Source organism: Agrilus planipennis, unplaced genomic scaffold, assembly GCF_000699045.2.
Source record: "Agrilus planipennis isolate EAB-ADULT unplaced genomic scaffold, Apla_2.0 scaffold198, whole genome shotgun sequence".
Classification (NCBI taxonomy): Eukaryota; Metazoa; Arthropoda; class Insecta; order Coleoptera; family Buprestidae; genus Agrilus; species Agrilus planipennis.
In genome coordinates, this window is record NW_020438930.1 from 448,091 (window position 1) to 473,783 (window position 25,693).

At 35.0% G+C, this 25,693-nt stretch overlaps 1 long non-coding RNA gene across 1 annotated transcript in view; it reads right to left on the reverse strand.

The window, feature by feature from the left end:
* The window catches only part of LOC108739355, an 89,402-nt gene that overhangs the window by 23,898 nt on the left and 39,811 nt on the right, over positions 1-25,693 (reverse strand). Inside the window, exon 3 of the long non-coding RNA XR_001938135.1 lies at positions 18,334-18,376. This is a non-coding gene — a long non-coding RNA (uncharacterized LOC108739355). The remainder of the gene's footprint in view (positions 1-18,333; positions 18,377-25,693) is intronic.

Below are 25,693 nucleotides of genomic sequence, written 5' to 3' on the forward strand. Positions count from 1 at the left end.
AGGAGATCGGGCTGAAACTATAGCTACAAGCTATCCAAGGATGGTACTATAGAATGTCACCTCAAGGTAGGCCTAGTGGCGTCATCTCTTGGTTAGGCCGGAAACTTATCAATCCACCCTCGTACGTCCATTGTCACAGATTGTCCCAACATATCCCCTGTTCCTTGTGAACTATCGGCTATTGGGCTAATGCCAAAGAACCTCACTCACATCTTTTGGGATATGATATTAAAACCAATTTTCTTTTCTTAAATTTTATAATGCTAGCAGTACTTCTTGCCCTGAAATATGATCGGTGATTATTAAAAACTCCGAGTCCTCTATGGTTCTGCTTAGTTTTGAATCCATTATCAAACAATCTTCAAAAAAGTAAATACGGCTATATAATTGATAGGAATAGTTCAACATTTATAAGTCATTTAGTACATATGGATGACATAAAACTATTTGGAGCCTCCAAACAACGTTTAAACTGTTTATTGAAAATTACAGAAACATTTAGGACTGATATAAAAATGTAATTTGGACTTGATAACTATAAAATAAACAGTATTGTAAAAGGAAAACACCAAACGTAACCACCATACAATTTAGAACTAAAAAGTCATATAATACAAAGTCTTGATAAACACGAAACTTATAAATACTTGGGCTATAATCAAAGTCGAAATATAGATCATACTAAAATTAAATCAGAATTAACTAACAAATACAACTGGGGGTTAACCAAAATACTTAGAACACTTGTATCAGGTAGAAATAAAGTCAAAGGTATTAACACATATGTTATACTGATACTCACTTACTCCTTCGGGATAATTCGTTGATCTGATACTGATTTAGAGTCATTTAATAGGCTAACTAGAATAAGTGCAACAAATACAACATACACCACATACACTCTGCTGTTGAAAGGTTTACAATAAAAAGACAGTTAGAAAGAAGAGGAATAATTGATATTAAAAATCTACATTACAAACAGGTTATTAATTTGCGATCAGATTTTAGCGCAAGAAGTGCTGATAGTCCATTACATAATTCAATCTACGTCATTTCAACCTCTGGTACATGACTATACCTTAATGATGCAGATTTTAATCCTGAGAACAATATTGAAATCTGGAAATCAAAAGTGCTTCATAGAAAATACCCGAACCAACCACCGAGCCATATTATTATTATTAATTACATTCGCAAGATGGCGGGGGATACAGATCCAGATGAAAAAGTACTTACTTAGAAGCAAGAAGAATAATAGCTCAAATCTAATTAAACGAAAAAGAAAAGGTTCAAGAAGAGATACTTAAAAATCTTTCTATGACAGTAAATGAAGACGATGTAGAAAAACATAACCTAACGGTAAGAGAAGAACATGATGATAACTTTACAAATTTGAAATCTGAAATTTTACTTTTGAGACAGTTAAATGCTGAATTACAAGATAAAAATTTAATCTTAAAAGAATTATTAGAAAAAACAAAACAAGATAATCAAGTGAAAACTTATGCACAATCAGTCAAAACAAGAGAACTAGAAATAACACATATTCCTATCTTACTTATAAGAGCAAAAAATCATAAAATGAAAGCCAAAACTAAAACTATTATAACTAATAAAATACAAACTGATTTAATAATACCGATAAAAAAACTTAAAGAAAGAAATGATGGATAATAATAAATTGTGTAGATACTGATGATACTCTAAAAGCTGAAGAAATATTAACAAATAAAATTGGACATGATTTTGATATAATTAAAGAAGAAATAAATAGTCCAAGATTTTTGCCAGAATGATGAAAAGTTATAAAGAAGCAAATGCGGCCCTGTGTAATTAGTTTCTCCGCCTTAATCGAGACACGAATAATAAACCTGACGAAGCGGCGTGTCGCGGCAGTATTGAGATCGACAGAGAACCGCCTGCGCCTTTACGTACGAATTCACACGGAAGTGAATTAAGCAGTTCCTAAAAAGGAAACGGCGCTTGAAATTATGATCGACTAGTATACAAGAGGATGAAAAGAACTACGACGCGACGCATCGGCGTAGCACCAGTGATAGATTAAGAACCCAAGGAAAAGGAAGAGTGGAACAACGGAGCATATCGCAGGAGACGAGAAAAAGCGAGCAATACACAAAGATAAATGCCAAGCAAAGACGGCTGTGTTTTCAAACCAAAGTAGGCGGAAAGAAAAGAAGAGCGAGCGGAGGAGCATNAAAAAAAAATATGGATCAGCACATTCAACAAACGGCAACTGTGTGAGATAATTTATGTACACTGTACAAGTTACGCATTGCTGTCAGTAGTACAGTTTCTGTAAAAGATGAGCCCATCAGGGTGGCTCGCTTCTAGAAAGTCAAAACGTTCTTGTTGCGAAATGAATTAATGTACTCGTCTTGAAAAACAGGGCTGTGTTCAGAAATGTGAAGCACGGGTAGTGTTTTTTACCCAGGGAAAACAAATAACGTGATAGCACTAGAGTTACATTGTTTGTTGATCGTTTTTGAACGATTTGGGTGTTTTTGGTAGGAGTTAACTCTTAGCCTCCAAAAGTCAAATACGAACAACTGAAGTGCTTTTCAAAATATAATTACCATAAGAAACGTTTCGGAGAGAATAGAATAAGGGGAGCCAGCGGGGGTAATGTAAGGCAGTATGTAATTTTTTAAATTACAGGTTTTTAATTACCGATCCACCGAAATATTAGATTGGTGGCGCCATAAAGTTGTGATAGTCCGATAGTTTTAATATTTCTACTGTTTTTACCTTCCTTTTTAATAATTAATTTGTTACTGATTGCTTCACGATGTCATTAACATGCCTCCAACATGTCAGATCGCGACATGATAAAAAATTCAATAGTTGCCTGTCATTCGTACTAGGTACTGTTTACCATCGTAATGAATAGTTGTGCAGCTGACAATCATTCAACAGAAACCGTAATTTAATTTCTCAGATTGCATTTCAAACGTAAGACTGACAATAATAATGTATTATACCTTCTACACAGGCGGATGGAGTTACGATTTTCTGTGACCGTCTTCTTTCTTAATGCAAAAAGATTTATAGAATCGTAGAGAGAATTGTACGCAGTCCTCCAAATGGTGGTGATGCGTTAAAAAGAGGAAGTAAGGTAACTTTAAAAAGCTTAGAGAAAGACCAAAAACACGAAATCAAACAGAAGAACAGCAAGCACTAATGTCAACTAGCAAATGTAGCAGCAACCTTGCAGTTTTGCTCGTAAGTTTGTCATATGATTAGTATGAAAAATAATCGCTTTGTTTCAATTTTAATTCGAACATGAATTTGGGAGTCATTTCTATTTCTGTAATAATACCGGCTTTCGCTTTGTATTGAGTTTGCGTACCAGGACTACATCGCGAAATTGTAACTTTAAAAATTAGAAACACCTACATAACTGTAGTTCGTAGGCTTTCACGGCCGGCGTATACCGATGCGGTGTTTTCTTTCGGGCTTTTCGGTCGTGGACCGTGGAATTTTACTTTTCCATACGTTTCGCCGTTCTTTGCCGGCGGCATCTTCAGTGGTGACTGGGCAGGTGGTGAGTCGTAACCGATGACGATTTAACAACAGACCCCGACCAAAAAGCCAGGAAGAAAACACCGCATCAATACCTACATAAGTTACAGAGGAAACAAGCTGGAAAATTGACTTGAATCAATTAATGGATAAACTGCAGTTATAATCTCCCAGGTAATGCCTGTATTGTAAGAATTCCAGCTGTAACTTTATGAATAAACTGTATATTTAATTCTAATCTTGTTATTATTGACAGGAAAAGTTACATTTAAAACCGGTAAATAGTCACGAGTGGTAAATGTAACAAGGTACTGTTCGTTTCAAGAAGTTAGAGATATGGCCCTTCCCTTTATTAGAATGCGCCGTAGTATAATTTCAAATTCAATCATATTTGTCTGCGGAGCTGATTTCTCAACCGATCATCGAGCGAGAACTAGACAAAAGTGTACAGTACCATTTGCAAAATTATTTAAACTGCTTCGTTAAAATTTACGAATATGCTTTATTTAAAAGCATATTTAGCCAAAAATAATAACAAGTGAATTAACTTAACGTTCTACCTACACCTATAAAAATTTTGCTTTGTTTTCTATTGTTAATTTATATACATTTTTGTTTTAAGAAATTGCTAAACATTTTCGTCTACTACTGTACAGTTCTAGCCGATCTCCTAAGACCGCCCATCGAGAGCTCTGCTCGTTCAAGCCTTCCAACTACTTCTGTCTTGCTCACGCCTCTTTCTATCTTCGCGCAGATTTCTTCAAGGTCACAATTCTAACAAATTGAAATGGACTGTACTATACTGTTTATTATTTTGCTTACGTTTTCAATCATGTTTTCTGTTAACTTCATTTAATTTAATCTTATGAGGTGCAACGGTTAATTAGATAAATTAAACCCTCAGATGTGATTTACAGTCTGCAATTTGGTACACTTGATTCATTTGCTATATATTACACATGAAAGAAGTTAATAATTCCATTATAGATGATAAAGAGATGCCGCAGAATTTGTTCCTCGTGCAATGAGTCTGTTATTTCTCTTTCGTAATTATTTTGTCGGCCATTAGGACATCAGACGTTGCGCACGTGTATCGCTTTAATCTTCGAAAGTGGACGGAGAAACATTCTGAGATTTCTAATTTGAGATCGAGAGGATGTCTGTTAAAGTTAGAATTAACGTCAACGAAATGAAACGGAGCAAAATGAATAATTTCGCAACCCTTTCGAGGAGAATCTGCAGAACTTTACGGGGAGCTTTCCGAACAGTTGCGCCAATCTACTTTAAGAAACTGTCCAGATTTCATCCAAGCATACATTTGTCGTTCAATGAAAGGGATAATTTTATAAGCAACATTTCTTCAAATGGCCTACATCTAGGGACGGCTGGTATATACATAGGTGTTGTAGGACTGCAGCACTCCTAAAATAATTAGATATGTTGAGTCGTATTATTCATTTTATTAGTTGTGTGTGTTTTTTTTTTTATAGTCCTAGTGGAATAGTCATTTTATTATTATTGCAGTATTTTCAATTACAGCAGTAAGTTTAGGAATTTGTAGTTTGCCGACCATACAAGTTGAAATTATTTTATTGACCATTGTGTCGAGTTCTATAGTAATATCCAGTTTCTTCTATTCGAACACCCCAATAAAGTTCAATTGGGGTTTCGCTTGGGTTATGTTTCCCAGAAATCGAGGCAAACGGCTAATTTCTAAAGATGCGTTGCACGGGTTTCGGTACCCCAAGTACCGGTTAATGCCCTTCTGGTATTCCCACTATCTTTCAACCCCTCTGTATCTCTGTCTTACTTTCATAACAAATCACGATCTTCTACTTTTTCTTCAACCAATCAACCTTTTCAAATTTGAATTTAATTCCACCCCCAAACTATTTCCTCCACTTTTCTATTTTTCTAATTTTCAGAAGTTAAGTCATTTTTCAGAGTCAGTTGCAATTTGGTCTTCAGTCTATTTCAATCATTTGCTCTTTCGATTCGTCTATTTTCATTCCTTTCCAATTTTATACAGTCCACTCTCTCCATAAGTTCAGTTTTTTTTTGTTATCAATTTGTTTTTGTTAAAGTGTTGTTAATCCTTAGTTAAGTATTGTTAAAAAATAGTTAAAAAATCTAGTGCAGTTTCATATCAACAAGTTGCATTTGCGTAATTCTAAAAAGTGGCCCCTACATAAGAGTCGTCAAACTACGGCGACAACAAGATATTTATGTATTTTTGTAACATTATTACTGAAATTTATTAAACTAGTAACTAAATGTACGTATGTCACTAGAGAAATTTTGTCGTACATTCCTATTTTTCATTAATTGACCGTTAGCGTTTATACATGCTCTCATACGTTAAAACCCTGCAGTAAATAAATTCTTCATCATTGGACAAATTGTATACTTTTAATTGTATGTTCATATAAGGAAAAAGCACAAAGATACATGGTGCTAAGTCTGGGCTGTAAGGATACCCCAGTAATTTCAATCCATCTTCATGTAAATATTCTGTTGCTGCTCCTAATGTAAAAAAACAACTGTCTAGTCTTGAGTTTGGTTGCTCGTTTTTCAACGCTTCTAAAACTACGCAAACATTCTTTTCTGTAATAATTTGCAGTAACAATCTTCTATTTATCAAGCACCACGGTAAATAATATTCTACGTTTTGATAAAAATACTGCCATCATTCTTTTTTTACTGATCGGGACATTTTGATTGACATCGGCGGATCTTCATATTAAAATACCCACACTTAACTCTAGTATTTAGTTGGGACAACAAAATAGTAAAGGCTAGTTTCGTCGCTTGCAACGATTAAGGTGACGTACTTAAGATTGGCCGCCATTAAATTCTTTTAACATCTCATAACACCAATTGTTCTCTTAGTTCGTCAGTTTTCGAATGCGGCGGCAACCAGAGTAAAGAAAGTTTCCTAGTTTTTAAATCGTGATGAAGAAATCGATGAATAGTCAGTGCACTTAAATTCAGAATCTCCTCGATCTGTCGATACGTCATATGCCGGTTTTCTTTTACGATTGGTAGTTTTCGTATTGCCTCAATATCTTTATCGGTAGTTACCGCTACTGGCCTACCCAACCTCGAATCATCCTCCAAATTAAAATTGTCACGATTAAAAAGAATAAACCACCTTTCTATAGTCCTTAAAAAAGGACAGGTTTGTCTTAATGCACCATTCATTTCATCAAAACATTGTTTCTTAGTTAAGCCACGCTTAAAATAATATAAGATCATTTCAAACACCGCGACGAGTAAATCTAATGTTTAATTTTCAAAAAATTTCAATAAACCTGCAAAGCTACTTTACGTTACAACACTTGTACTGTTATTGTTGATATTAGTTTTCCTTTATTGATCTGCCCTGATATAAGCAATATCTTATATTTATTTTGCGTACGATAAAGCTATATACTGACCTATGTGTGTATCCCACCCCCGAAACTCATGTGCTTGTGCAAAATCGCTTATTATTAGGATTACTGCGCTGAGTAGTATACCAAATGAGTTATTTGCGTCTAGTATGATAAGCCCACTGCTATCAACAAACAAATTTGCAAGAATTAACCGGCACAATGGAAAGACGTAGGAACATAGTGCATTCAAGTCAGCTAGTGTATTCCTCAACAATTCAACGCAGAAAGGACTCCATGCATAAGCCAACCCTTCGTTTCACATTTTCATATATGTTAGGGTCGGAAAGAATACATAAACATACTTGTTTACTGTTGAAAATAATGACACACCTATTCTCTTTATACCGTAACCCAGAGCCGGGCAAACTTTAACTTCGCAGGAGCCGCTACATGAGGTTAGTTTGAGTCATTCCATACCCTTCAATGAGTACGAGAGAGTAAGCAGTAATGAATAATTTTGTTTTGTCTTTTTCTTCTCCCTTCCACTCCCATATCAAGCCTCTTCATCCCGTAGACGAGCGAAGACACTCTCGCAACTTAAATAATACCTACGAAAATTTTCGTTACTACGTTCGCAAAACTATTGGGTTTGGCTATGGAAGAGGGGACTCATCTACGAAATGGAAGGGATAANTAATACCTACGAAAATTTTCGTTACTACGTTCGCAAAACTATTGGGTTTGACTATGGAAGAGGGGACTCACCTACGAAATGGAAGGGATAAGAAAAGGAAAGAATCATCTCACTCGCACACGCAGGATCAATAAGGAGCGACTTAGTTAACCTTGAGGAGCACTCGGGATGCAAAAGATCCGAGTTTGCCCGGCTCTGCTGTAACCTACCACATACACGACTAACCTACTACAGATAAAAATATTTGTTTACATTTCTAGTATTCGTACCCACATTACTTATAAGTAATTCCATTCATTTAACATAAAAAAAAAATTCACCCTCTTCCTTTCGAGTAGCCAAAAATCCTTTAGGTAACTGCCATCTAGTTCATGACAGAGTATCCGGTGAAAATTTCAAGCGATTCTTATGGCCCCCTTTTAGGAAATCAAACCACAACGGATTAGGATTATGGTTTAAAGAAAAAAAAATAAGGGCCGGTCGTTGGCCGATGTTGTTATTTAGTGTTAGTCGCGGATGTGCATGTAAATACCAAAAAAGCAACATTTACCATTTTCCTACAATCCTTGTCCGGAAACTAATAAAAAATTAAGCCAAGGAATGGTAAAAGGTTTCTATTAGTGTGAAACTACAAACTCTATTTGAAAAGTGCACATTTCAAACCATTTTTACATGGTTAACTGAATGACTGACAAATACATAAACCATGTGGCAACACATACCTATATTGTGGTAAAATACACTTATAAGTATGATAATCTATATAAACGGCAAAGTCAATCTGTAAAATACAGTATTTTCGGATGTGACTGACTAATCCGATTACTAAATGTGTTTGGCGTTACGGTAACTGACATATAGCTACATTATGAAGAGATACACGTAGGAAGAGACATTGAATATGTACAATCGTAGTATAGAAGACATTTTCAACCTTTGTGTGATCACTACTTTGGCTCTATCACGAGGTAAATTATTTTTTTTATAAAATACGGCATTTGATATGCCCGCATTCAAATACTATTTACAATGAACTAAAAATAATAATACAACTACTTACAACACTTTTTATTCTGCTTAAACGTTGAAATTCTTTCTTAACGGTCTAGCTCTATTAGAAAATGCATTTACATCGAGGACACACATTCACATATTTCTTTTCTAGAAATTCACCAGATCTGGTGACTGACCAAATTACAAACTTGTCATCTAACCAGGTATACATACTTTGTTCAATACCTGATTAGGCTATCAAGCCTGACTAAATATTCACACAGCAGCAGCAGGTGTCTGGTAGGTACCGTCTTAACAGATGAATAACTCAGCAAGGCATCTGGCTAAAAACGCAGTTAAACAACAAATCAAGACTTTTGATAGTGTCCTTACAAAAAAGCATTACATTTTGAACGATGGTAAATCAGATCCATCTGGCCGTGGTCGTCTGCAGCTGCAACCTGCATCTTCAATAAAAACAAAATCTGAATAAAGTCATTCATTTCGACCACGGTCTATTAGCCTGAATTTTAATTCTACCGTAGATATGAAATGTTATAAGAAACAATAACAAGTAACAATAACATAACAAAGGTTAGGATAAATCATAACAGCAATATTAACTTAAATTTTTATCCTCTTACTAAATACGCAAAGAATCGGGCCGAAAATTAATCGTAAGGGCAGCCTAAAAACTTCTCTGTAGCTTATCAGAAAAAGGAAAGAGCACGTCATTCAAGCACAAAAAAACTGCGGCTCTAGTTTTATGTGGAGGTTATCGGCACCTGCAAAGAAAAAATGATACCCTTTGTTCTCGAGTTAACTGCCTTTTCCAAAAATTATGTTGCACCCTTTTAATTATCTATTCTATAGAACGTCAAAGAATTCTACACATTTCCTATCAAAGAAAAATTTTCCAAAATTCTTTAAACTTTTGAATATATTCAAAATCGCTGATTAATTTGACTTGGGTTGCAACTGTCATAATCATACCTAACTAAATTAAATATCTTTTTTTTTTTTTAATTCATTTGAAACTAAACACTGATTAAAAATATATATACAAAGAAATAAAAGACGAAATTTGTTATGTTCCATGTGGTGATGCTACATGCTACGTACCATTTATGTAGTACCGACGTCAGCGCAAACATTTGAAAACTGCTTTATTGCAAGTAATAAGCACCGTACATATTCAAAAGGTCTGTGAATAATTTCTCAGAGACACCACCCACACATAACGCGCTTTATAAGTATATGTTACGCTAATCGTAAGTAACGAATAACATGAAGTCAGGAGTAAACAAACAGTAACGATTATAAATGAAATAAATACTGTCTATTACAGAGCCGGGCAAACTCGGATCTTTTGCATCCCGAGTGATCCTCAAGGTTAACCAAGTAGCTCCTCATTGATCCTGCGAGTGCGAGTGAGATGATTCTTTCCTTTTCTTATCCCTTCCATTTCGTAGATGAGTCCCCTCTTCCATAGCCAAACCCAATAGTTTTGCAAACGTAGTAACGAAAATTATCGTAGGTATTATTTAAGTTGCGTGAGTGGCTTCGCTCGTCTACGGGATGAAGGGGCTTGATATGGGAGTGGAAGGGAGAAGAAAAAGACAAAACAAAATTATTCATTACTGCTTACTCTCTCGTACTCATTGAAGGGTATGGAGTGACTCAAACTAACCTCATGTAGCGGCTCCTGCGAAGTTAAAGTTTGCCCGGCTCTGGTCTATTAGACAAATCGTGTAGGTACTAGCGCCGCCCATAAATTAAAGTGTTACAACTGTTTTACGGATTTGGGTGACAATTCAACAATTTTTTTTCAAGTAAACACGAATTTCATGACCATTTTCACGATTAATTAATAAAAGCGAATCGTTCCAAATGTCATAGTTACAGATCTAATAACATACAAAACTTCATGTAAATAAATGCCTCTGTAAACTAGAGCCGGGCAAACTCGGCTCTTTTGACTCCCGAGAGCTCCTCAGGTATAGCCAAGGAGCTCCTCCTTGATCCTGTGAGTGCGAGTGAGATGATTCTTTCCTTTTCTTATCCCTTCAATTTCGTAGGTGAGTCTCCTCTTCCATAGCCAAACCCCCAATAGTATTGCGAACGTAGTAACGAAAATTTTCGTAAGTATTATTTAAGTTGCTTCGCTCATCTACGGGATGAAGGGGCTTGATATGGGAGTGGAAGGGAGAAGAAAAATAGAAAGCAATATGGGTCATTACTGCTTACTCTCTCGTACTCTTTGAAGAGTATGGAGTGACTCAAACTAACCACAGGTAGCGGGCTCCTACGAAGTGCTGTAAACCACGTAACTATAACTTTACCTTAAGTGGTATCACAAGAAACTTATTATATTATGTTCGATGAAGAATATACATACATACGTTTACGATATACAACACGAATCTATTGCAATGTCTACAAATAAGTAGCTCCATATCAAATTGTTACATCAATAAATGGTACGAATGTATGAAGTTAATGCGGATAAACATTCAGATGAAAAGGTCAAAGAACACTGTTACACTAAACATAAATTGTCTATTCAATGGGCCTATTGGAAATATATTTAGCGTTTCGGTAAAAATAGTAATATATTTTGCTGGCATTCTCTTTCACTGTATGTTCGTTCACTTCTGGTTACTTCATACAACCACGATTCTAACGACCTCTAAGAGAGATTTTGTAATCAATTACTTTTCAATCCGATGAGCGGTTAATTAACGTGCAATACGGCCCTACTTTCCACCGCCTTGCTTATAACGATTTCCTACCTTAACGGAATGAGTTATGCACGTCCACCTTTCGATACCAAAATTAATTAGTCGATAAATTACATCTTCCATACGGAGCAGTACGTTGGCTAATACCGCGCAGTTTTGAACCATTAAGGCTATGCGGATCTATACCAGAAACATTTGCAAAATTGAAAAATATAAAACAGCAAAACACGCTTGAAACAATAAAAACAAAGGTCAAACCTTACGTATTACAATAGTATCGAGTGGGTACTTTAAAACCAATAACCTAAATAATGAATTAAGTATCTACATTTTTTAACAAAGATGAAGATTGGTGTATTTCCTAATACACACTACAATACAACAACAAATACATTGCATTAGCGAACTAATTTTTTCAATTAAACTTTACCTGTTACAGATAAACTCAAAATAATGACTAATAAATAATCATTATACATCGGCTCTACGATTATTCAACCTATACACTTAGGTACGTATCATCGGTGTTGCTGCAGTCACCTTCGTGTAGGTTAGTGGTAGCCTAAAACCAGGAGCTCAGGTTCAACATCCGGCAAGGGAGTTACAACAACAATTTTTATTCATTAATTTGAGGTTATCGGTATAGTGGGTAAAGTTAATTTAAAAAATTAGTTCACCAATGCATTGAATTTAACTTATAAAAATTCAAAGTGTTGCCATTCCTGAGAAACCCACTGCCGAAAAATTTTCAAATTATCAGTATTAGTTAGTACGAGTCAGATAGTTGGCGGTGATAGAACGAGAAAAGGAAGCGAAGAACTAAAGAACTGACAACGTGTTTATGTAGTGGTGTGTTGATTATGTAAATATTAGTAAGAGTATTGATTAGACAGCAAATACTTAAATAAACGTTGTAAAAGCGTGAGAAGGAGTTTGAATACGTGACATTTGGTGCCAGAAGTGGGATTAACGAAAGACTGAAAAGAATTCGAGAAGAAAAATTTCGAAGAATTCCATCGAATGTACCAGTGTTTATCAGCCAATTTTCTAGAAGTTTCCATTGGCTGATGGCAAGTGATGTATCGTTAGATAGTTCTCGAAGAGAGCAGAAATAATCTGACGTCATTGAAGACAGATGAAATGAAAGAAGAAATTGAAAGGCTAAGACTACCCTCCATTGCTAGAAGTTAAAATTTCGGTACAAGACCATCAAAAATTACACCTTCAACTTCTGATGGACAGATCTCGTGATCTGTTTGTTCGAAGTAGTTTGGAGCAGGGGTAGAGGCAAATTCCGGTCAAAAAAAAAAACGGTCAAGTAACCATCTCAACAAGCACCAAGTCAAACAATTGGAAGAACCCTGTGACCGTTTTCAACATGTCTTCGCCCTGTCAGATCAAGACCAATTTGACAGGACTAACTTAACATACTACCGCATTAACATAGGAGCAAGTCCCATCAAACAACTATCTAGAAGAGTTCCTTGGGCGAAGTAAGAGGAAGTCAATAAACTCATAAAGACATGCATAAGCAAGGGATAATACAACCATCTCAAAGGTCTTGGGCATTCCCTATAGAGCTGATACATAAAAAAGAATGGTTCCACGAGATTTTGTGTGGACTATAGGAAATTGTCTGACGTAACACTGAAGGACAGCTACCCATCTGGAGCTAAACAATTATCTACTCTTGATTTGAAAAGGGGATACGGACAAGTGGATATGCATCCGCATGTTAAGGAGAAATGTGCCTCTACAACGGGAAATGACAGAAAATGAAGTTTCATTCCATTGAACACCTGAATGCAAAGAAGTAATTTAGCATCTGAAGATTACACTCTCTGGGGCCCCAATCTTGATGTACCTACAGTTCAGCGAACCTTTCGTTGTATACGCCGTTGGTGGTATTATGGAACTTGATGGTGAGTTATCCCAAGTACAAGATGGGAAGGAACAGGTCATCGAGTACTTTAGTAGCACATTCTCGAAATCAGAACGTAATAATTGTCTCACCCGTCAAGAGCTACTGGCTGTGATTAAAACCCTCGAACATTTCCGCAAGTACCTTCATGGACGGAACATTCTCTTATGAACGGATCACGCCTCCCCCTAAAGTGGCTACTGCTATTCAAGGACCTAGAAGGACACATTGCACTATGGTTACAACGGCTTCAAGAATACTAGTCTGAAATCGAGCATAGCCCAGGCAAACAACACGGTAACGCAGATGCACTATCCCGGAGACCTTGCTTGGAAAACTGCAAACATTATCCATCTGCGGAGAAAAAGGAAGAACTGGCAGCTATATGTTGTAATCTAGCCAACATTCAGCCTGAAGGATCCTGGGGAGATAAGGCATTAATCGAAGATTAGACGAAGGACAAGGAAGATGGAAAGAAATCGGAAACTCCAGACCATCGTGGGCAAATGTAAGCCACCTAAGTTAAACAACGAACAGTTATTGGGCACAGTGGACTTCCCTTAAAATAGACCACGGGTTCTGAAAAGAATGTGGGGAAGTCCGAATGGAACCAGAAACAAGCTCCAAGTGGTACTACTTTAGAATAAAAAAAAAAGTTTTAGAAGCGGTGCATGGCGAAGAATATTTCGGAATTACGAAGACTCTAGGGAAGGTATGCGACCGATTTTATTGGCCACGACGTAAAGGACTGGTACAGGAAATGCCCGACATGCACCGCCAGTGAGGGACCGAAGGAAAGGAGTCGTGGACGAATGCAGCAGTACAACGTGGGAGAGCCATTTGACAGAATCGCAGTCTACGTTGCAGGACCATTCCCAGTGACGGATTTCGGTAACCGATACACCTTGGTAGTCTTGGATTACTTTAGCAAATAGCCCGAAACGTATGCGATACCGAACCAGGAAGCACAGACCGTTGCTGAGAAGCTTGTCAATGGTTGGATTAGCCGATATGCCAGGTAGGAATTTCGAATCGGCTTTGTTCAAGAACATTGCTGAACTAATGGGCATTACTAAAACGAGATCTAAGCCCTTACATCCACAGTCAGATGGAAAGATTGAACGATTTAACGCTACTCTAGAGACCAATTTAAGAAATGTCGTGAAGGAACACCAAACTGACACATATCACTATTCCTCCTGGCTTATAGATCCGTCATCCATGAGACAGCTGGAAGAACACCAGCCAGCATTTTTTCGGGAAAGAGCTCAGGTTGCCAGTGGACATGATGTTTAGTAGTTCTGAAGACCCTCTTGTACTTACCGACGAGTACGTGGACGAACTACGAAAACGACTAGAAGCCATCCACAACGCTGTGCATACGAATCTACGATTGGAAGGTGACCGCATGAAGACCAGATACGATCGACACAAGATACGAGCCAATTCTGTTGGGTTTAATGAAGGCGGCAAAGTATGGCTACATAATCTATCAAGGCGGAAGAGATAGGCTTGGGATGGTCCGTTACTCGACACATCAACGTTGTTTATCAAATTCAGAAGGGACCTGGGGGAAAAATGAGGATCGTCTACCTTGACCGGCTTGCTCCCTACAGAGGTAACATCAGTGAATCCGTTTTAAGAGGGCAGTGTCACATGTATGTATAAAGGCAACCCAATATACACATTGTGAAAGAAGACCAGGTTTCTAGAAGATATATACTGGAACATTCTAGAACGGCTAATCTCTATAAATAGTTGTTGCGAGATCGAGTGTAGTCAATACGAGTCAGAGAGTTCGATGTGATAGAAAGAGACGAAGAAGAAAAGAAGCGAGAAAGTGTTTATGAGTGGTGTATTGATAAATAAATAATAATAAAAGTGTTAACTAGACGGCAAATACTTAAACAAAAGTTGTAAAAGCGTGAGAAGAGTTTGAATATGTGACAGTATTTTAAATAATTTGATTTATTTTAGAATTTCACTTTAACTCTTTAAAGTTTAATATGCTTAATGCTTAAAACCGTTTATTATTGAATATATGGTAGACAGTATTTCAATTTTGATAAAATATCTGTAACTGAATTCAGGCACTGCGTCTGTGTATAAACTTATTGCGTAGTACAATACAAGCTGTAATTTTTTTTAAAAATAAGTAACAAAACCGACTAGGTCGCTACATAACAAACAGCCAATTACAGATAGGTAATAATACCAAACAATTAATTAAAAGCAGTTTTTTTAATAATAAAATTTCAAAATAAGATTCAGTGAATCCTTTCTCGTTTTCTTAAAGCTCAGTTTAGAATCAAGGTCGGAATGAATGTTGGAAAATTGATCCGATTCTGATACGACCATCTAATCAGGTTAGATTTTGGTTTTATTGTAAGGACCGCAATAATGAAAACTTTACTTCCTTGGAATACACTATATCACTGTCGGATTAATATGGTGATTCAGATGCGTGTGCCGGACTCCATCTTGCTGAAAACTTTTAGTCGGGTATAATTCAACTACGAAGTATTTAAATACTGCAATATGCCTATCTATTTTGATTTGGTTAATAAATTACCTTTTATTTTTAAGATGACATAAATTAAATCTACTCAAAACAATAATTTTCAATTTCTTTTTAAACCTGATCACAACATGTGATAAATCTCTAGTTAATACGATTTTCTTCCAAGTCAATGACATTTAATCTAGATCAATCGATTTTACGAAGTTGTTCTGCTCGTGCAATTCTGTTTGTATATGTAACTATATGTAATACGAAATGATATATGTATAACTGAACAGTTAATCAGTTGAACAGCCAAATGTTACGGTCATATATAGCAGCTATTCGTAGGCATAAGATCGATGGTATCATCATTCTTCCAATTGCCTAACGTTAGATGAACTAATCGAAGATATGGGAGTTTTATTTTGACTTTGCTTGAGTAATTTTTGTTTTTTTTTTTCTTGGCATTTGCTACACCTTTACGTAAAATAGTATAAAACGGACGCTACACATGACACGACCATAGCACAGGTTTAATTTTTTCTTTTTGGTAGTACGTTAAGATGTCCCCGAAGAAAGCTTCAGAAGGCCATAATATTCTCTTGTTGTCAGTTAAGGGTCAATGGTAGACGATTTTTAATTGAATTTAATGAACTGACTGTAACGTAACCTAAAATAATGCATACTAAAGAGTAAATATACAAAAACTTTTAGGTGTTTTGATTAAAAGAGGCGTTGATTATATTAAGGGCACGAAAATGCATGATTAATAAATTTTACCAATTTTAACTACAATCCATTTTAAAAAGTGGCAGACTGGAACATTCTAAATGTTTGGACAGAAAACCATTGCGCAAAAGTGAATAATAAAAAAGGACATACCAAGAATTTCATTTTTAACTGAACTCATCATCAGTTAGCTTTTCCTATTTTACGATTTATTACTAAGCTATTTTTTGACTGTAATACTGTAACTATATTACTTTTTAAATGAATGCTCTCAACAAAAAGTTTTTTTTTTATTGTAACACTGTTGCGGCTTCAAATAATATTTGTACATATATATTCAATTTTGTTAGTGTTTATAATTTTTGTAAATATTCAATTTTGTTCGTATTTTTAGTTAGTCAACACTTTGTATTTTATTCTAGTTGTAGTCAATTTTAATGTATTTATTTCTGTAGGTATAGATAAATATTAGTTTCTTAGAATAGGTAATGCAGCAATTTTAACGAAGAGATCGGTCCAGGTAGGTCTCACAAAACCATTCATTAATGGAAAACCCAAGTCCGTCGCTACGTCATCACTTCGGAATGTGCAGATAATACCTTAGGGGTACGTAGCGACGGCGAAGGGGTAATGTGCACGATAGGCGTTGCCTATTTTGTGCCAACGTTATTTAAACAACGACAATTCAAATTTTTAGTATTCGAAAATCAACATTCAAGCTTTAACATTCAAATCAATTCACATTCAACAACAATTCAATTATCAACCAAGATTCAATATACAATAAAATAGTAAGTGTACATAGTGTATTATATTGTACAAAATAAACCAAACAAACCAAAAAAGTGATTTATTCATCAACAAAATCCGAAAGAATATATGGGGCAGTGAGCGAATACTGCAACCACCGAACAAACACTATCACTGTTGCCGTAATTTTGATAATTTCTCGTTTTGAGTAAAAATAAACAACTCAATAACATTTAACTATACGTTGGCAATAATTACTTAATGTAATGGGTAAACATGGAAGTAAATTCCTTGGGTCTTTATTAACTAACTATAGTCTGACTGGTTTCAAGATAGACCAGACGTGAACGCATCACCTAGTAGTAGATGATGGACTACGCAGTCCTTATTGGAAAATTACTGGAAATCCAGAATCTCAAGCAGTTACTATATCCATCTTATTTTTACATTAGTTTCTTCTAAAGCTCACTCAAGAAGGTTAAAACAATGTTGTTAAGTAATCTCTACATAAAAAGTACAATAAAACCACAATTTTGTGCATCTATCATTTTTTTTTTCAGTTTTACAAATACCTCATACCATTATTAATGCAAGATCGAAAAGTTTACGTTCCAAGATATATGCAGGAAACTGAAAAAGGACACACGGCACGAGTAATAGTTTCTTGGAATAAAATAACTTTTACCTTTTCAGTGCTCCCCAACCGATATCAGTCCGTTGAAATTATTTTTTTTATCTCATAACAAAGTATATGAAGTATCTATAGAACAAAAAACAGCTAGAGAATATTAAAATGGAGTTGTTGATTGTTTCACAAGTAAAGTTTGCTGAGGAGCGACTCAAGTCGACTTAAATAATTTAGTAAGAAGAAACTAGGTACTAAAATTTAAACAGGACCAATTAGAGAATATTCTCATTCGAACTAAGAATCACGCAGGGTGTGAATACTTTAAGAAAGAAAAAATTACACACAGGCAAATGGAGAGGCTCCCCTCTTTTAAAATATGCTATTATTCACGCCATTAATCAAAGTGTTAACAAAGAAAACAAGAAAATAAACGCGAAAAATTATTTGATATAAAACTCACCTGATTACTCCTACGTAGTTTATTTCTGCATGGAGCGAGCATCCTGGAAACAAAACATGAACGTTAGAATGTACCAAAAGCGAGCCACTAACTCAGTTTCTTAATTCTCTAATAACTGTAAGCAAGTATTATGATCACAATGCCTCATAAGGTAAGGTAAAGTATTCAGTAAAATACCTACATAATTCCTTTTCACTGCTGTAGTCAACTTAAAGAGTTGGTGGTCATTTAACGGAAACAACTTTTTCCACGAAGCATAGGAAATGTCAACACATTTAGATGTGGTTTTATGAGAATAGGCACGAAAAATTAAGGTGACTGAGAGTTACATAACATTTATCTACGCAATTGCAAAATACATGTTAAATTAACACAAAACTTCTGTTCACACGTATGGTTAACTATTTGTTGCTGTTGGAATGTTGGAATTATTATTTCAGCAATCTTCGTAAGTGAAAGGACTTGACATACTCGGAATTAGTGACCGTCCTGCTTGTTTGAATTAGCGTAAAGGTCCGTTTTATGCTAAAAAATGTAAGCAGCAATAGATCATTCAAAAAAATCTGTGCGTGTTTTCACGCTAAAACACGTACACATGTATGAACCTGTGAATTTGATCCAATTAAAGAGAAAATGTCATTTTTTGGAAGTTCATCATCTTAAAAGAAATATGTATAAAAATTAATACAATTCTATAATAACTGGGAAATTGCTTACTGTTTTTGACACATGACAAGAAACTACTGTTTTTGTAAGAGAACCTTATACACTTTACTAGAAAGCATAGGAATTTTTACTGTGCTAGCATGATGAAAAGAAGTGGCTGATTTTTGGTATCTAGGACGAGTTTATGATGATAGTGATTATGATGATGATGATGATTATAATGGCCGTGGTAATTTCTTCATTGTCAGTCAAAAATAACCAGATTATGAGACAGCATGGTAATTTTTCTTAGATTTTTTTCTCGGTGTACATTTAATTTCTAAATAATTACCTGGACATTTCAGCCGTTTTGAACGTATATTAACATCAAATAATAAATTGTAACAGCCGACATGAAACTAAAAATGACAATTTTCAATTCTGCTTTTGAAGATAAAGAATTACAATCAAGTTGGGAACAAAACCACATTTTCTATAATGAACACCGACGTGTTACCTTTAGGTACACGCCTATCTCGAAAAAGGCTTGTACCAGAAGGCGGACGTCACTGTTGGGTATTATACGTACTGACGATGAGGTGCTAACAATTAGCCCATATATTAAGTTATGCAACTCGCCTATAACGAGCACCGGATATTACAGGAAGCATATGGATGTCTGGAGATAGAACCATCCGAAGCATTTTACATACCATCTTGAGCAATTAAACATTGTCTAACGCGCCTGTTGTGTAGTTTGTAATCTTGAACATGTTACAAGGGTTGAAAATTAAAAAAAACTAGCTTAACCTAACCTAACCAACCATTACCTTAGTGACGCAATCTAACATAGGTGTAGTATTAGACAAACACATCGCTAGGCAAAGATTGCAACATTCAGCTGGTTTGGATATTGACTTAGAATCTTGCCACATCTAAAGATTAACTAGGTAAACCTAAGAGCCACGGATTACTGACTATCATCACATGGATGAGCCATAATAGCGAAGTGTTATTAAAAGTTTGAATCTCAGAACTTCAGATAGAAGTTCCCGTGTTAAATTCTTTGCATATCACACACATATGTTAGATTAAACCACATTTTCAATTAATAGAAAATGTTATACAGTTTTTATTCTATTAAACTACAAATGAGATTTAGGATTCCGGATATGCATACCACCAATTTGTTTGTTACCTGACGTGACATCTTCAGAGCTCTTTCAAAATGTTATATTAACCGAAACAGAATTTCTGCAATAAAAATTTAAAGAACGCTTTTCTTGTGACCTACGTGCGCACCAAACCCAAAATCTGGGGCGTCTGAAATCATTAATGCTTAACATACACATTCAGCAACTAATAAATTTTATTTTTAAATTATAATTCGTTTTATGTTAAGGGGTGCGTTTTTAAACTTTTGTGTACAACGGCATTTATACCCTACAGTTAATTTAGTAAAAACTTTAATTCCATAATTATTAACTTTCTACTCTACAAGGGTAAAAAGCGCGCGTTATTTAATAAGAACTGTACATAAAAACTAATCAGATGTTAAAATCAAGAACTGGAATAAAATCTAAACTAATGTTTCAATATTTATTTGGTGACTTTACAATACCTCGAACCTCTTCTGTTTTCACAAAACGTCTAAAGAACAACTTCTGAAATATTTCACCACCACAGAAATTCTATCATGGAGAGCATTAAGTTCTTGGCCAGTAATTTACCGAAACTACTAAATGTAGATCGCGATTTCAAGCTTATTATTTCTCAGTAGTTTCAATAAATCATGGACCAAACCGAGATTTCCTCCTTTTGACAAGTACTTAGCTTTATACCTTTGTAAGGTACTTATCAAACATTTGAAATACTATAATCAGTAAATTGCAATATACGGTCAACAGGTCAACACCTAACCTAACTTAATCTTAAGATTGCACCTCCTCTGAATAATCCCAACGTTTATTTCTAATTTTATTTGATTTCAGATTTATACATAGATTATTTCATTATTAAAAAGTTTACTGTAAGGAAAACGCAAGCTACGACAGCTACCCTTCTTTTAGGATCAACAATGTCATTTCCTTGGCCGTAACATTCATATTGAGGACATCAAATTGTTTTCCATAGTCTTGCGCGTAAGCACGCTAAACCAGTTGATACTATCAGTAATTGATGTGCCACCATATCAAAAGCGTAGTAAATGATATCTGATACTGTCCTTACCCAACTATAAAAACGTTTTAAGAAATCAAAACAAGGTACACTGTTTGTCAATCCATGTGTTTAAACGGAAAATCAGCAACGTATTTTACTGACGAACATAGGCTGATTCCAGAGCTATGAATAGATGTTTTCAATCCAAGGCTTAAACGAATCACATCGTTTGATCGTATACATTTACAGTTGCACCTGCATATTATGGAACAGTTGCGATGCAATAAGTCGTTTTCCCGCTTTGAAATTGGTTATTCGAAATCGAAACAGTCAATAGGAATCTGGAATAGCTTCTATTTTCTCTCGTTTATTGCAAAGCTGTCGATCTAAAAATAAAGCGATAAAAGTTATTTTCAGTAAATTCCAATTAAACCCGGCTCGAGTTTCAGGCGTGCGTAAAGAGACTGAAAGTCAATTATATTCTGTGTTAACGTATGCTAATTCCATAAGTGCTTTAGTAATACCACATAGAAAGTGTTTTTAAGTACAAATGTATGTACACTTTTATTAAATGCGTATTTGGATAGAAATGGAAATACTCTTTCAGAAAAAGTAACAGTTACATAAATAAAAGTAGGCATCACACAAGTATTTCAAGTACTGAAACAAATACCGCAACTGAAAACAAATTATAAAGTTATAAACAACTTGGTATACATCCTTAAGTATATTTTAAGAACTGAATAATAATCCTCTGTTATTTATTTTCATTTCTATTTTATTACATTTTGACAATGAAACGGCCTTTATTCATTTTGCTAGGGCGCTGAACAATTATCCGTGCCGCTCTACGGTGACATTGTTTGCTTAACGTTTAACTGATGCTAAATTCACAGGAATTAGAGCTGAAAGCGTACCTTTTGTTTGAGGAATGAACAGACCGGAACATAAAGATTGCAGCTGGAAATGCACGAGATTCGTAAACGGCTTGATAATGGGTTCTCGACAAAAGTACTCACTGAGCGAATTTCGTCACAAAAGTCACTTTTAAAATTTCCTTTAAAAAAGCTTGGGAGATTCCAAACCATTTCGACTGCAAACGTATGAATTTGGATTATTATAGGTCTAGCTAAAATTAGGATTACTATATATAAACCAGGCCTCTTAGCTATTATTTTAAAAAATGGGATTACTCAAAGCGGCCTTAACATATAAAACCATCTACAAAGGTTGCAATATAGAATCTTCATCTTGATTTTAATTACGGTGATTTGAAATTTAAAAACGAAGCTACAAAGTTTAACATTAAGTAATCATTTAGAATATGCAAAATAGTATTTTAACAAATATGATAGGGACAGATGATAATTTCATTAGAAAAAGATTAAAGAAAACAGTTAAAAGAAAATAACAAAACTAAGTAATGTTACGCATTGGGCAAAAAGTGATCTTGTTTCAGTTAGACTACATCAAAACAGCATAGATGTAAAATAATAACGTAAGCAATACGTAGAACTCTCTAAAGCATGTATAAGTACGAATTAAAAATAAAGTGAAATTTCAGCATAAAATCGCATACACTGACACTTAAACAGTGTATGTGTTAGGGCCTCTCTTTCTGAGAGAGAGCGTGGAATTTTCTCCAAAACAGACCATAAGTAAAATTAACTGTTCAGACAATTACTTTTCTTTCTTATTATTGTCGAACTAGAAAAAAAAAATAAACGTAAGCATGCTCTTATCTTTTGGATTGTAGTCCTATATTGAAAAAACTATTAGCAATGAAGCATGTAAATGTAAACTACGAGACAGTAACTATTTGTAAATTGTTGAAAAATAAATCGTAATCAATTGGCAGTAAATAAAATTAGTTCAAGGATGGTTGCTGATTCAAATAAGTAGTATTGTTTATTACGGCTACATATTCCGTTTCGTAATAGCTGTACTTCAAGCGAAGCATTTATTAACACGATGTTTTGTCTACTTCTTTTATTTGAAATAGAATTCATCACCACAAGTCTTCAAATTTTAAATAGATCTGATTATTTGTACGACCTAATACATTTTAAAAGAGTGAATGCATAATTTGCTTTGAACTCAGAAAGACGAACTTCGATTAAAGTGTAACCAGTATTAAATTCCATCATACAAGTTCCATGGAGTACAGCTCCTTTTTACCTACTCCTACTTCTTTCATCATCCACAATTTTGTTTTATATTTGAGATCACAAAATAGAAAAAAAAATACTTTCAAACAAAAATTAAATCGATGAATAAAGAAACCGAAGAGCGAAAAATTAAATTAAAACAGTAAGTATCTAATTTTGAGTTGGCACCAAACAAACAAGCAAATTAAGGGTCTATCAACAGTATGGGGTCGCTCTCAATCCATTCTCAGTCCTCAATCAGTAAACCCTCTCACATTCATATTACTGTTCTAGTTTCAACCGTTAGTTGATGCAAATTGTCGATTATATATCCACAAAATCTATAATGCTATCTTGGACGAAGGTTATGAAAAAGCCCAAAAATAAAAGAAAACCGAAAAGAAGCGTATGGGTTTATGGGTGCATTCATATTGCAAATAGGAAACAGAAGAAAAACATTACAATACGCTCCGGTATTACTATTTAATAAACCACGAAGAAAAATTCTTCATCAACATCATAAGGTCCTAAGACTGGTTGGACACACACCTTCACTCTTTCCTATCCTGAGCTAATCTTCGCATTTCCCTAGAACTAAAACAACCCATATCCTTAAATATTTACGAACAGTAATCTAATCTAGGTCTACCTCTATCCCTCCTAACTTCAGTTTCTGCCTCTAAGATGTCTTTGACTAGACCTTCATGCCTTAACCCCTATTGCACTTATTGATAACATCCCCCGAGGTGGTCCCCACCCGAGCATCCGAATGGGGGACTAGTTTACGTCCGGAGTGCTTTACCCCAGAGGACGCCATCATTTAATTTTTAACATACGTTTTACTCGGAATCATAATGTGGTGGTTTCCCGTTGCCTTCCACATCGCAGTATTGTGCATCAGAGTGACATATCGATCCTCGTGATATCTGCCACCTTAAGTACTGAAAGAGCTGCTGCCCTCTTTCAGGGACTTGTCTTAGTCTGGTTTCTCTTTATGAACCCCTCCATTATGGTTGAACCTATGGTCCGGCTCCCTAAATCATCGAAACTCGCAAGCCAATCCACCCACTCTGGTTTGTACAAAAGTTTCGTCAAGGTTCAAGTCTCGTCGGATCAGTATGTACCTCTTTTATTTTAGAATAAATATGTATATACCTATAGAAAGTTAGCGTGGTAGAATTCAGTAAGTGAACAATCAATCATCTCCTATTGTTCTACCTTTAGGGGTGCAATTATTTTTTTCAATTTAGATGGAACCTACTTCGAGATATAGGGATACATGAAACACTTATCAAAATCGAACTACTCTCTAAAAACATACGTGGTTTTTCGTCGGCTAAAAATGTAATTAAAACTAAATTCCTTTATAGGCACCACTCCAACGCTCATACTCAAGAAATTAAAGTTTATTTAGCATAATTAATCACTATTATTATTGAATTATTAATATAATTTCTAAATATAATATTGGGACTAGTTCCCGATTATTTAATATGAATTATTACTACAACGACGATAGAAATTCAAAGGAATTTATAGTTCAAGTTAATCCTACGCTATTTTTAATTAGAAGTCTGATGTGAACTAGAATACTTTTCAAGGCTGTCTATTATTAAATCCACCATCCGATTAAGGAGAAGTGTTTTATAATTAGTATGCATTTAACGATTTTACCAGAATCGCTAACAAAACATAATTTATTATAGGATGATCCACTGTTATTTTCGAACAAAACACAATTGCTGACATTTTAATCCAATCATCGCCTAATTCATCATACCTACGTGACTTCGCAGAAATCAACAAAGTAAGTTGAAATTTTTATAGTTACATGAACAGATTTTTTTAATATTCAGAAACAGATGACAAAACAAGTGACTAATTCAAACAACAAGGACAGTTACGGGCGATAATTTTAGATTGAAAACGAAAGAGAAATAACTTTCAGTTATTCGAATGAAATGAAAAATTTTCACTCTTTGATTGCTTTTATAATCTTTCAGTTTTTATTCATCGTACTATACCAAGTCTTAGATATTCTTTTCAGTAATTTTTTTATATGAAAAATGGAAATTGTAACAATTGTACGTAGGATTACATATGTAGCGATTATTATTTTACTAATTTTAAGATTTTTAAAGGTGTATGTTTGGAGCAAGGCGCTATACGGGTGCGAAACATTGACAGTGGGCGCGGCGGAAAAGAAAAGGTTAGAAACTTCTGAAATGTGGTTGTTATAGGATAACGTGGGTAGAAAAGGTTATAAATGAAGAGGTATTAGAATGAATAGGAGAACAGAGGACTCTATGGAAGTCAATAAGAAATAGGCGAGATAGGTTGGTAGGACACCTTCTTAGACATGATGGTCTAGTCAGAGACATTAGAGGCAGAAACGGGAGTTAGGAGGG